This window comes from Arachis stenosperma, chromosome 5, assembly GCF_014773155.1.
Source record: "Arachis stenosperma cultivar V10309 chromosome 5, arast.V10309.gnm1.PFL2, whole genome shotgun sequence".
Taxonomy (NCBI): Eukaryota; Viridiplantae; Streptophyta; class Magnoliopsida; order Fabales; family Fabaceae; genus Arachis; species Arachis stenosperma.
In genome coordinates this window covers 67,503,933-67,515,497 of record NC_080381.1, presented here as the reverse complement: position 1 = coordinate 67,515,497, position 11,565 = coordinate 67,503,933, and the positions used below count along the sequence as shown (strand labels likewise).

Sequence of the window (11,565 nt, the reverse complement as noted above, 5' to 3'; positions counted from 1 at the left end):
TTTCTAGAGGTTTCTCCGGCCTTGGATGCCATAAATGGTTATGGAAAAACAAAAAGCAATGCTTTTACCACACCAAACTTAAAATGTTTGCTCGTCCTCGAGCAAAAGAAGAAAGAAGAGAGTAGAAGAAGAAGAAATGAGGAGAAAGGGAAATGGCTTTGTATTCGGCCAAAGGGGAGAGAGATGGTGTTTAAGGTGTGTGAAAATGAAGGAGTGAAGGAGGGTTTATATATAGGAGAGAGGGAGAGGGATGTTCGGCCATTTTGAGGGTGGGTTTGGGTGGGAAAGTGGTTTGAATTTGAATGGTGGGGTAGGTGGGGTTTTATGAAGGATGGATGTGAGTGGTGAAGAGAAAGAAGGGATTTGATAGGTGAGGGGTTTTTGGGGAAGAGGTGTTGAGGTGATTGGTGAAGAAGAGAGAGAGAGTGGTAGGGTAGGTGGGGATCCTGTGGGGTCCACAGATCCTGAGGTGTCAAGGAAAAGTCATCCCTGCACCAAATGGCATTCAAAATCATGTTTTGAGCCATTTCTGGCGTTAAACGCCGGGCTGGTGCCCATTCCTGGCGTTTAACGCCAGGTTCTTGCCCTTTTCTGGCGTTTAACGCCAGTCTGGTGCCCCTTTCTGGCGTTTAACGCCAGTCTGGTGCCCCTTTCTGGCGTTAAACGCCCAGAATGGTGGCAGACTGGGCGTTAAACGCCCAACAGCTAACCTTACTGGCGTTTAAACGCCAGTAAGTGCGTCCTCCAGGGTGTGCTGTTTTTCTTCCTGTTTTTCATTCTGTTTTTGCTTTTTTCATTGATTTTGTGACTTCTTATGATCATCAACCTACAAAAAAGATAAAATAACAAAAGGGAATAGTTAATTATAAAACATTGGGTTGCCTCCCAACAAGCGCTTCTTTAATGTCATTAGCTTGACAGAGGACTCTCATGGAGCCTCACAGATACTCAGAGCCATGTTGGAACCTCCCAACACCAAACTTAGAGTTTGAATGTGGGGGTTCAACACCAAACTTAGAGTTTGGTTATGGCCTCCCAACACCAAACTTAGAGTTTGACTGTGGGGGCTCTGTTTGACTCTGATTTGAGAGAAGCTCTTCAAGCTTCCTCTCCATGGTGACAGAGGGATATCCTTGAGCCTTAATCACATAGGATTCTTCATTCACTTGAATGATCAGTTCGCCTCTATCAACATCAATCACAGCCTTTGCTGTGGCTAGGAAGGGTCTGCCAAGGATGATGGTTTCATCCATGCACTTCCCAGTCTCTAGGACTATGAAATCAGTAGGGATGTAATGATCTTCAACTTTCACCAAAACATCCTCTACAAGTCCATGAGCTTGTTTTTTTGAGTTGTCTGCCATCTCTAGTGAGATTTTTGCAGCTTGCACCTCAAAGATCCCTAGCTTCTCCATTACAGAGAGGGGCATGAGGTTTACACTTGACCCTAAGTCACACAAGGCCTTCTTGAAGGTCATGGTGCCTATGGTACAAGGTATTAAAAACTTCCCAGGATCCTGCCTCTTTTGAGGCAGTTTCTGCCTAGACAAGTCATCCAGTTCTTTGGTGAGCAAAGGAGGTTCATTCTCCCAGGTCTCATTTCCAAATAACTTGTCATTTAGCTTCATGATTGCTCCAAGGTATTTAGCAACTTGCTCTTCAGTGACATACTCATCCTCTTCAGAGGAAGAATACTCATCAGAGCTCATGAATGGCAGAAGTAAGTCCAATGGAATCTCTATGGTCTCATTTTGAGCCTCAGATTCCCATGGTTCCTCATTGGGGAACTCATTGGAGGCCAGTGGACGTCCAGTGAGGTCTTCCTCAGTGGCGTTCACTGCCTCTTCTTCCTCCCAGAATTCGGCCATGTTGATGGCTTTGCATTCTCCTTTTGGATTTTCTTCTGTGTTGCTTGGGAGAGTACTAGGAGGGAGTTCAGTAACTTTCTTGCTCAGCTGTCCCACTTGTGCCTCCAAATTCCTAATGGAGGACCTTGTTTCAGTCATGAAACTTTGAGTGGTTTTGATCAGATCAGAGACCATGGTTGCTAAGTCAGAGGGATTCTGCTTAGAACTCTCTGTCTGTTGCTGAGAAGATGATGAAAAAGGCTTGCCATTGCTAAACCTGTTTCTTCCACCATTATTGTTATTGAAACCTTGTTGAGGTCTCTCTTGATTCTTCCATGAGAAATTTGGGTGATTTTTCCATGAAGAATTGTAGGTGTTTCCATAGGGTTCTCCTAGGTAATTCACCTCTTCCATTGAAGGGTTCTCAGGATCATATGCTTCTTCTTCAGATGAAGCATCTTTAGTACTGCTTGGTGCATTTTGCATTCCAGACAGACTTTGAGAGATCAAATTGACTTGTTGGGTCAATATCTTGTTCTGAGCCAATATGGCATTCAGAGTGTCAATCTCAAGAACTCCTTTCTTCTGATTAGTCCCATTGTTCACAGGATTCCTTTCAGAAGTGTACATGAATTGGTTATTTGCAACCATTTCAATCAGCTCTTGAGCTTCTGTAGGCGTCTTCTTCAAATGAAGAGATCCTCCAGCAGAGCTATCCAGAGACATCTTGGATAGTTCAGAGAGACCATCATAGAAAATACCTATGATGCTCCATTCAGAAAGCATGTCAGAAGGACATTTTCTGATCAATTGTTTGTATCTTTCCCAAGCTTCATAGAGGGATTCTCCATCCTTCTGTCTGAAGGTTTGGACTTCCACTCTAAGCTTACTCAATTTTTGAGGTGGAAAGAACTTTGCCAAGAAGGCATTGACTAGCTTTTCCCAAGAGTCCAGGCTTTCTTTACGTTGAGAGTCCAACCATATTCTAGCTCTGTCTCTTACAGCAAAATGGAATAGCATGAGTCTATAGACCTCAGGGTCTACCCCATTAGTCTTGACAGTGTCACAGATTTGCAAGAACTCAGCTAAAAACTGATGAGGATCTTCCAATGGAAGTCCATGGAACTTGCAATTCTGTTGCATTAGAGAAACTAATTGAGGCTTAAGCTCAAAGTTGTTTGCTCCAATGGCAGGGATAGAGATACTTCTCCCATAGAAGTCGGGAGTAGGTGCAGTAAAGTCACCCAGCACCTTCCTTGCATTGTTTGCATTGTTGTTGTTTTCGGCTGCCATGTGTTCTTCTTCTTTGAAGAATTCGGTCAGGTCCTCTAAAGAGAGTTGTGCTTTGGCTTCTCTTAGTTTTCTCTTCAAGGTCCTTTCAGGTTCAGGGTCAGGCTCAACAAGAATGCTTTTGTCTTTGCTCCTGCTCATAAGAAAGAGAAGGGAACAAGAAAATGTGGAATCCTCTATATCACAGTATAGAGATTCCTTGAAGTGTCAGAGGAAAAGAAGAGTAGAAGACAGAAGTAGAAAATTCGAACTTATCAAAGGAGATGGAGTTCGAATTTTACATTTAAGGAATAGTGTTAGTCCATAAATAGAAGGATGTGAGGAGAAGGGAAGTAATTTTCGAAAATTAAGTGAAAGATTTTGAAAATATTTTTGAAAAACATTACTTAATTTTCGAAAATGAGAGTGGGAAAGAAATAAGATGATTTTTGAAAAAGATTTTGAAATTAGAAATCAAAAAGATTTGATTGAAAACTATTTTGAAAAAGATGAGGTTAAGAAGATATGATTGATTTTAAAAATATGTGATTGAAAAGATATGATTTGAAAACAATTTTAAAAAGATTTGATTTTAAGAATTAGTAACTTGGCTATCAAGAAAAGATATGATTCAAACATTAAACCTTTCTCAACAGAAAAGGCAACATACTTGAAATGTTGAATCAAATCATTAATTGATAGTAGGTATCTTTGAAAAAGGAAAGGAATTGATTTTGAAAACATTTGATTGAAAAGATATGATTTGAAAAAGATTTGATTTTGAAAAACTTTGAAAACTTGAAAAAAATTTGATTTGAAAACAAAATTCTCCCCCTTGTGCCATCCTGGCATTAAACGCCCAGAATGGTGCACATTCAGGCGTTTAACGCCCAAACTTTTACCCTTTTGGGCGTTAAACGCCCAGCCAGGCACCCTGGCTGGCGTTTAAACGCCAGTCTGTCTTCTTCACTGGGCATTTTTGAATGCCCAGCTTTTTCTGTGTGATTCCTCTGCAGTATGTTCTGAATCTTCAATTCTCTATATTATTGACTTGAAAAGACACAAATTAAAAATATTTTTGGATTTTTAATAATAAGGAATAATCAAAATGCAACTAAAATCAAATAATAATGCATGCAAGACACCAAACTTAGCAGTTTGTATACCATTGACACTAACAAAATGAGAATGCAACACTCAAGTCAATAGAATTCAAAGATCAAAACAAGGAAATCATCAAGAACAACTTGAAGATCAATGAGGACACATGCATGAATGCAATAAGAACAGAAACATGCAATTGACACTAAACTTAAGATGAGACTCTAGACTCAAACAAAAAATATTTTTGGATTTTATGATTTTGTAATTTTTTTTTTGGGTTTTTCGAAAATTAAGTGAAAAGGAAACTAAAGGTATCAAAATTCTTAATGAGAATTCCAGGAATCATGCAATGTTAGTCTAAAGCTTTAGTCTAAAGGAATTAGACGTGGCCGGCCAAGCTTCAGCAGGACATTGCATTCAAGAGCTAAATTGATGAGAATCAATCAGCCTTGGTGATGATAAGAACAACACCTTGAAACACTAGAATTCATTCTTAAGAACTCTGAAGAAAAATACCTAATCTAAGCAACAAGATGAACCGTCAGTTGTCCATACACAAACAATCCCCGGCAACGGCGCCAAAAACTTGGTGCTGTTGCCGGATTTTGGCACTGATGTTACCGGACAAAAAGCTTGCTCAAAACTCGAACAATCCCCGGCAACGGCGCCAAAAACTTGGTGCGCGAAATTGTGAACAATACTTTTCACAACTCTCATAATCCCCGGTCATGAACTCCAAAAACTTGGTAGTTCAATTCCATGGCATTACACAACTTCGCACAACTAACCAGCAAGTGCACTGGGTCGTCCAAGTAATACCTTACGTGAGTAAGGGTCGATCCCACGGAGATTGTTAGTATGAAGCAAGCTATGATCATCTTGCAAATCTTAGTCAGGCAGACTCAAATGGATATGGTGATGAACGAAAATAACATAAAAGATAAAGATAGAGATACTTATGTAATTCATTGGTAGGAACTTCAGATAAGCGCATGAAGATGCCTTCCCTTCCGTCTCTCTGCTTTCCTACTGTCTTCAGCCAATCTTTCTTATTCCTTTCCATGGCAAGCTTGTGTAGGGTTTCACCGTTGTCAATGGCTACCTCCCATCCTCTCAGTGAAAGCGATTGCATATGCCCTGTCACGGCACGCGGAATTCAGCTGTCGGTTCTCGGTCAGGCCGGAATAGAATCCATTGATTCTTTTGCGTCTGTCACTAACGCCCTGCCTGCTAGGAGTTTGAAGCACGTCACAGTCATTCAATCATTGAATCCTACTCAGAATACCACAGACAAGGTTTAGACCTTCCGGATTCTCTTGAATGCCGCCATCAGTTCTCGCCTATACCACGAAGATTCCGATTAAAGAATCCAAGAGATAAACATTAGGGCCTCGTTTGCTTGTAGAACAAGAGTGGTTGTCAGTCACTTTGTTCATGAGTGAGAATGATGATGAGCGTCACATAATCATCACATTCATCATGTTCTTGGGTGCAAATGAATATCTTGGACAAAGAACAAGCGGAATTGAATAGAAGAACAATAGTAATTGCATTAATACTCGAGGTACAGTAGAGCTCCACACCTTAATCTATGGTGTGTAGAAACTCCACCGTTGAAAATACATAAGAACAAGGTCTAGGCATGGCCGAATGGCCAGCCTCCCAAATTGAGTTCAATCATAAAACATGATCAAAAGCTCTCTGATCTAAGAACTAGATGTCCAAAGATGATCAAAGGATCTCAAATAATCCAAAGATGAAAATACAACAGTAAAAGGTCCTATTTATAGAAAACTAGTAGCCTAGGGTGTACAGAGATGAGTAAATGACATAAAAATCCACTTCCGGGCCCACTTGGTGTGTGCTTGGGCTGAGCAATGAAGCAATTTCGTGTAGAGACTCTTCTTGGAGTTAAACGCCAGCTTTTATGCCAGTTTGGGCGTTTAACTCCCATTTGGGTGCCAGTTCCAGCGTTTAACGCTGGGATTTCAGAGGGTGACTTTGAACGCCGGTTTGGGCCATCAAATCTTGGGCAATGTATGGACTATCATATATTGCTGGAAAGCCCAGAATGTCTACTTTCCAACGCCGTTGAGAGCGCGCCAATTGGGCTTCTGTAGCTCCAGAAAATCCACTTCGAGTGCAGGGAGGTCAGAATCCAACAGCATCTGCAGTCCTTTTTAGTCTCTGAATCAGATTTTTGCTCAGGTCCCTCAATTTCAGCCAGAAAATACCTGAAATCACAGAAAAACACACAAACTCATAGTAAAGTCCAGAAAAGTGAATTTTAGCTAAAAACTAATAAAAATATACTAAAAACTAACTAGATCATGCCAAAACATACTAAAAACAATGCCAAAAAGTGTATAAATTATCCGCTCATCAGCAATCCAGCAGCTGAAACTCTGAAACAGTCCTTGGAAGGCAAACAAGAATTGCAAGAGTTAAAGCCACAAGCATCAAGAGAAACAGATCAGAAAGATCCTCCTGGCATAAAAGTCAATGAAGAAATCCTCAAGAGAGAGGGAAGAATTGTAAAGAAATTGCCAAGAGGGTGGAGAAACAAGAAAATTCCCACTAAAGGTTTCTCTCCGGGAGATAAAGTGATATCAAGTCATTATCTGCCAATCCCACCTGGCCTCAAAACCATTCCTTCCCAGCTCCCTCAAGTGTTCACAATCAGGAAAGTTCTTTCTATGGAACATTTGGAAATCATGAAGGAATCAAATGGGGACGTTTTCATAGTGAGAGGAGAGGACATCAAGCACTACAATCCACTCTAACAAGGGACAACCGTCAAGCTAGTGACGTTAAAGAAGCGCTTCATGGGAGGCAACCCATGTTTTAGTATCCTTACTCTTTATTGTTCTGCTTTGCATCTAATAAAGCATGGTTTCTTATGCATGAACTTGAATCCTCAGGACAACTGTTGATAAGGTGCACTAAACATTGCAGACAAAATACAATTGGTCTCTATGTTTGGTGTGCCTGCAGGCACCCCAAATCTTATTCAAATTGTATTCAATCTTTCATTCAAAGTGCACAACCAAACATTAAGTTTGGTGTTCCTCTTTGAACACAGTTAATGAAAAGCAAGAAGTTCCTCTGGATTTAGAAATTCATGACAAGTATACCATTTGCATGTTTTAATACTTTGATTTCAATTACTTTAGGTAGTAAAATTGTTTAGGATCAAAGAGCCAAAGTGACTATGATTTATTAGAATTATGCACACTCATTAAGGGCAACCAACATGGATTTCATGTCATCAGGAGACATTACCAAACACTAAGTTTGGTGTCCAGTAATAAGTGTACATACATACAAGAGTCACGGCTATAAGCTCATGAAGTCAAGCATTGATTTACAATTCAAAAAGAAGGAAAAACATGTGCAAGTACTATTCATTATTCACATGGACCGAAAAAAAAAATGATAGCAAAGTTGTTTGTTTGTGAAGGTACAAAAGGAAAGATAAGAATGGATGAAAAAGACAAAGGGGGAGGTACGGGTTTGGTCAAAAAGGGAGTTCACAAGTCTTGAAACTAACACATGGGAAAAGGAAATTCTGAAAAGATAGCTACATGTACAACTTAATGCACCCAGAATACTTCCAAGAAAGTGAAAAGCAATTCGTCTTTCTCCCTAATTCATATATTTACCATCAAGCCATCCTTCACAACTCACCCTAGCCGTCCATTTTTCACTTGCATGCACTATAAAGAACCACTTGGGGAACTAGTTCCACACCACCAAATCTCCTTCTTGCACATATTCTTTCATCATAGCATAACTACCTCTTGCCGAAAACTACCTCACCACACTTCTAACAACATTTTCGTACTTCACCTTGTCAACCTTAGCTTGTCACTTGCCAAAACTAAAGAACCAATGGCAGCCTCATCTAGCCACAAAAGAAGAAAAGACAAGCAGCCAATGGAGGAGGAAAGGGAATTTGATGCATGGAAATACAAATCAGTTTTCCATGAGATTCAGGCCGAATGGATGAGACCTAAAAAGATACTAGCTGAGATTCCCTTTGACCTTGGAAAGGAGGAGTTCTCAAGTGTTTGGGAGAAGATCAAAAAGAGGAAGTGGGAGCTTCTGACTAAGCCAATCACTAAAATCAACATCAACCTGGTGAAGGAGTTTTATGCAAATGCAGTGAGGGAGGATCCAACCGAGGAACCTACATACAAAAGCTATGTGAGAGGGGTGGAAGTTGACTTCAGCCCCAAGGCAATCATGAAAACTCTTGGCCTGAAAAACATACGTTTCAGCCAAGCAAGTTATGAGGATAGGATGATAGGAGAACCTGACTATCAGACTATTGCTGAAGACCTTTGTGCCATCAGAGCTGAATGGGTGAGAAAAACAAAAGGGGCTCCAAGAGTCTTGAGAAGGGGAGACCTAACACCTGAAGCTAAAGGGTGGTATGCAATAGTTAGGAGATCCATCCTACCCACTGCAAACTCTTCAGAAATAACCCCTAAAAGAGCCGTCTTGCTACATTGCATTATGGTGGGAGGAGAGATCAAAGTTCATAAACTCATTGCTGAACAGATACAAGAGTTTAGTGAGAAAAGTGAAGCTGACTCCTGGCTCCACTTCCCTAGCACCATCATCAGACTATGCATCGAGGCCCAAGTACCACTTGAAGATGCAAGACCTAATTGGCTACATCCTGGAATGGCCATGACTGCTTACAGAATGACTCTTGGCCCAATTGCTCCAAGACATACAAAAAGAAGAAATGAAAAAGGGCAAGAAGCAGAAGAGGAGCAAGAAGCAGAAGAGGAGCAAGAAGCAGAGCAAGAAAGAGAAGAAGAGCAAGGAAATCCAGAAAGAAGGCAACAAGTTCCCAGAAACCCCATGGATATGAGCAGAATGCAGGAAATCATAGAAGGAATGTCTCAACAATACATGAGGTCTCAAGAGAGGCAAGAGGACTTTCACCTAAAAATGATGGACATGCAAAGGAACTTTGAATCAAGATTCCTAGATCTGCAAAGGGAACAGAATTTACAATTACAAGAATCACTCAGCCACATATGCCAACACCAAGATGAAAATATCTTGGCAATCAAGGAAGCCACCACCTTGCAGAATGCAAGATATGCAGTTCAAGCTGATTACAACATCAGTTCTCAAATCAAGCTTAACTACATAGGGGAACATCTACACAAGATGGACCCAGCATTCCCAGCTTTTGATGAGTATTTCAAGGGGAGGAAAGAAGGAGAAATAAACAAGGCAGTGATCCTTGAAAAAGGAGTGGAAGAAACAATGAAAAAAGCTAGATTCTGGACAAAGCTCATAAGAAAAGACAAAGGAAGTACAAGTGGTCAAAGAGAGACAAGAAGCAAGAAGAAACAGGACCCCAAGAATCAAGAAGAACCAAGCAACAAATGAGAGGTGGTCTTGTTCCTTAATAATCAAATAATAGTTTGTGAATTGTCTTTATGAGCTTTCTTTCATTTCAAGTCATTTAAGTTTTATGTGAAATTTCTAATATGTTTGTCTGTTTACTGCTTTGAATAAAGTGAATGCCTAGATGATTGGATATAACTTCACCTTCTTAAACAAATGCTTGCCATGCTTGTTCTGTTTCCAAAAATAAAAGAAAAGTTTGAACAAAAGTAACTTGGCTCAATTAGTGACAAATCAAGTAGAATTAAGTGGTGGTATGCATGCTTGATTGTTTAGTCAGATCACTGGAAATTGAGTGTAGAATTATCATTTTTGTGTAGAAGTTTGAATACTATCTATGGATCTTGATGAATAAATGTCTTTGGTCATGAAAAAGAAAGAAAAAGAAGAAGAAAAAGCCACTGAAAAAGGGCAACCAAAAAGCAAAAAAAAAATTAAGAGAATAAGCTAGGCACCAATGGTTTGAACTTCTGAGACAAATGCCTGTGGTGTTTATGTATTAAGGATATGCTTGGATGAATAGGTTCTGAGGAGTGTTTCGACACTTGGTAACTTGGGTTAACTAACCCGGGATTATCAACCAAAAGTCCATTATCAAGAGCAACCTAAATACAAAACATTTAGTCACACAAAGAGGTGCTGGGCACCAATGTCTCAAGAAGAAATGTGAACTAAAATGCCTGTAGTGGATATGTGTAGTGCACTGATAAGAAAAAGAAAATGCCAAAGGCTTGTGCAACACATGACACTGAGCAAACAAGGAGCAAAGGAGCTCTAAGAAAAAGAAAAACAAAGAAGAGAAAAGTGCCAAGGACATAAGAATAACAAGAGGCCATAGCAGTGTTTGATGGATGCAATGAAAAAATGATAATCTTACCTGATCAGAATGAAAAAGTGATGCTGCAACTTTCTGCATAAAACCCTTCTGATGAACTTCAAATGCTTGCTAATATAGCCAATGTAATTGCTTTCTGTTTCATACTTTCTTCTCAAATAACTCAGGACTTGCTTAGGGACAAGCAAGTATTAAGTTTGGTGTTGTGATGCCAAGGCATCTTAGGCTAGTTTCACTAGCATTTTTCTGTTAGTTTTAGTTGTTTTATGCATTTTCTTGAGCTTAAAGTAACCAAGAATGGTTAAATGAATAACAAAGCAATGAACCATCCAAACAGTATGATTTTGATGCAAATTCCATGAGTTTTTAGTTATATTACTTGAATGCTATGAATGGAAGATTTCTCATGAAATTTTGCAAGACTTTGATGCAGTTGTTTGGATGATTTCAGGGAAGAAGAGGCTAGGCAAGGAAGCAACAAAATCAATAAAGGAAGCTTGAATATCACATGTGGAGTTTAAGCTCCAGTTTAAGCTTAAACTGGAGCTTAAACGCCAAAATCATGAAAGCTGAGGAAAGGCTGAAAGTGGCGTTTAACTTCCAGTTTAACCTTAAACTGGAAGTTAAACGCCAGAAATGAGGAATGCACCAGGGAGCCATTTCCACGTTTAAGCTCCAGTTTAACCTTAAACTGGAGCTTAAACGTGTTCGACCAAATTTTCCTCCAGGGGTTGCTTTCCTCATTTCCACGTTTAAGCTCCAGTTTAACCTTAAACTGGAGCTTAAACGTGTTCGACCATTCTCCTCCAGGGTTGCGTTTTGCATTTCCACGTTTAAGCTCCAGTTTAAGCTTAAACTGGAGCTTAAACGTGTTCGACCTTTACCCTCCAGGATGGCTTCCCTCCATTTCCACGTTTAAGCTTCAGTTTAACCTTAAACTGAAGCTTAAACGTGTTCGACATTCCACCCTCCAGGGTTGCCTTATTCCAATTCCACGTTTAAGCTTCAGTTTAACCTTAAACTGAAGCTTAAACGTGTTCGACTTATATCACCTCCAGGAATGTCCAACGTTTAAGTTGC

General features: G+C 40.0%; 1 non-coding gene across 1 annotated transcript; it reads left to right on the top strand.

Moving 5' to 3' along the window:
* Positions 1-2,627: 2,627 nt before the first annotated feature.
* On the top strand, positions 2,628-2,735 carry LOC130984840 (small nucleolar RNA R71). Its single transcript, XR_009088747.1, has one exon. It is a non-coding gene; the product is annotated as a small nucleolar RNA R71 (small nucleolar RNA).
* The last annotated feature ends 8,830 nt before the right edge of the window (positions 2,736-11,565 follow it).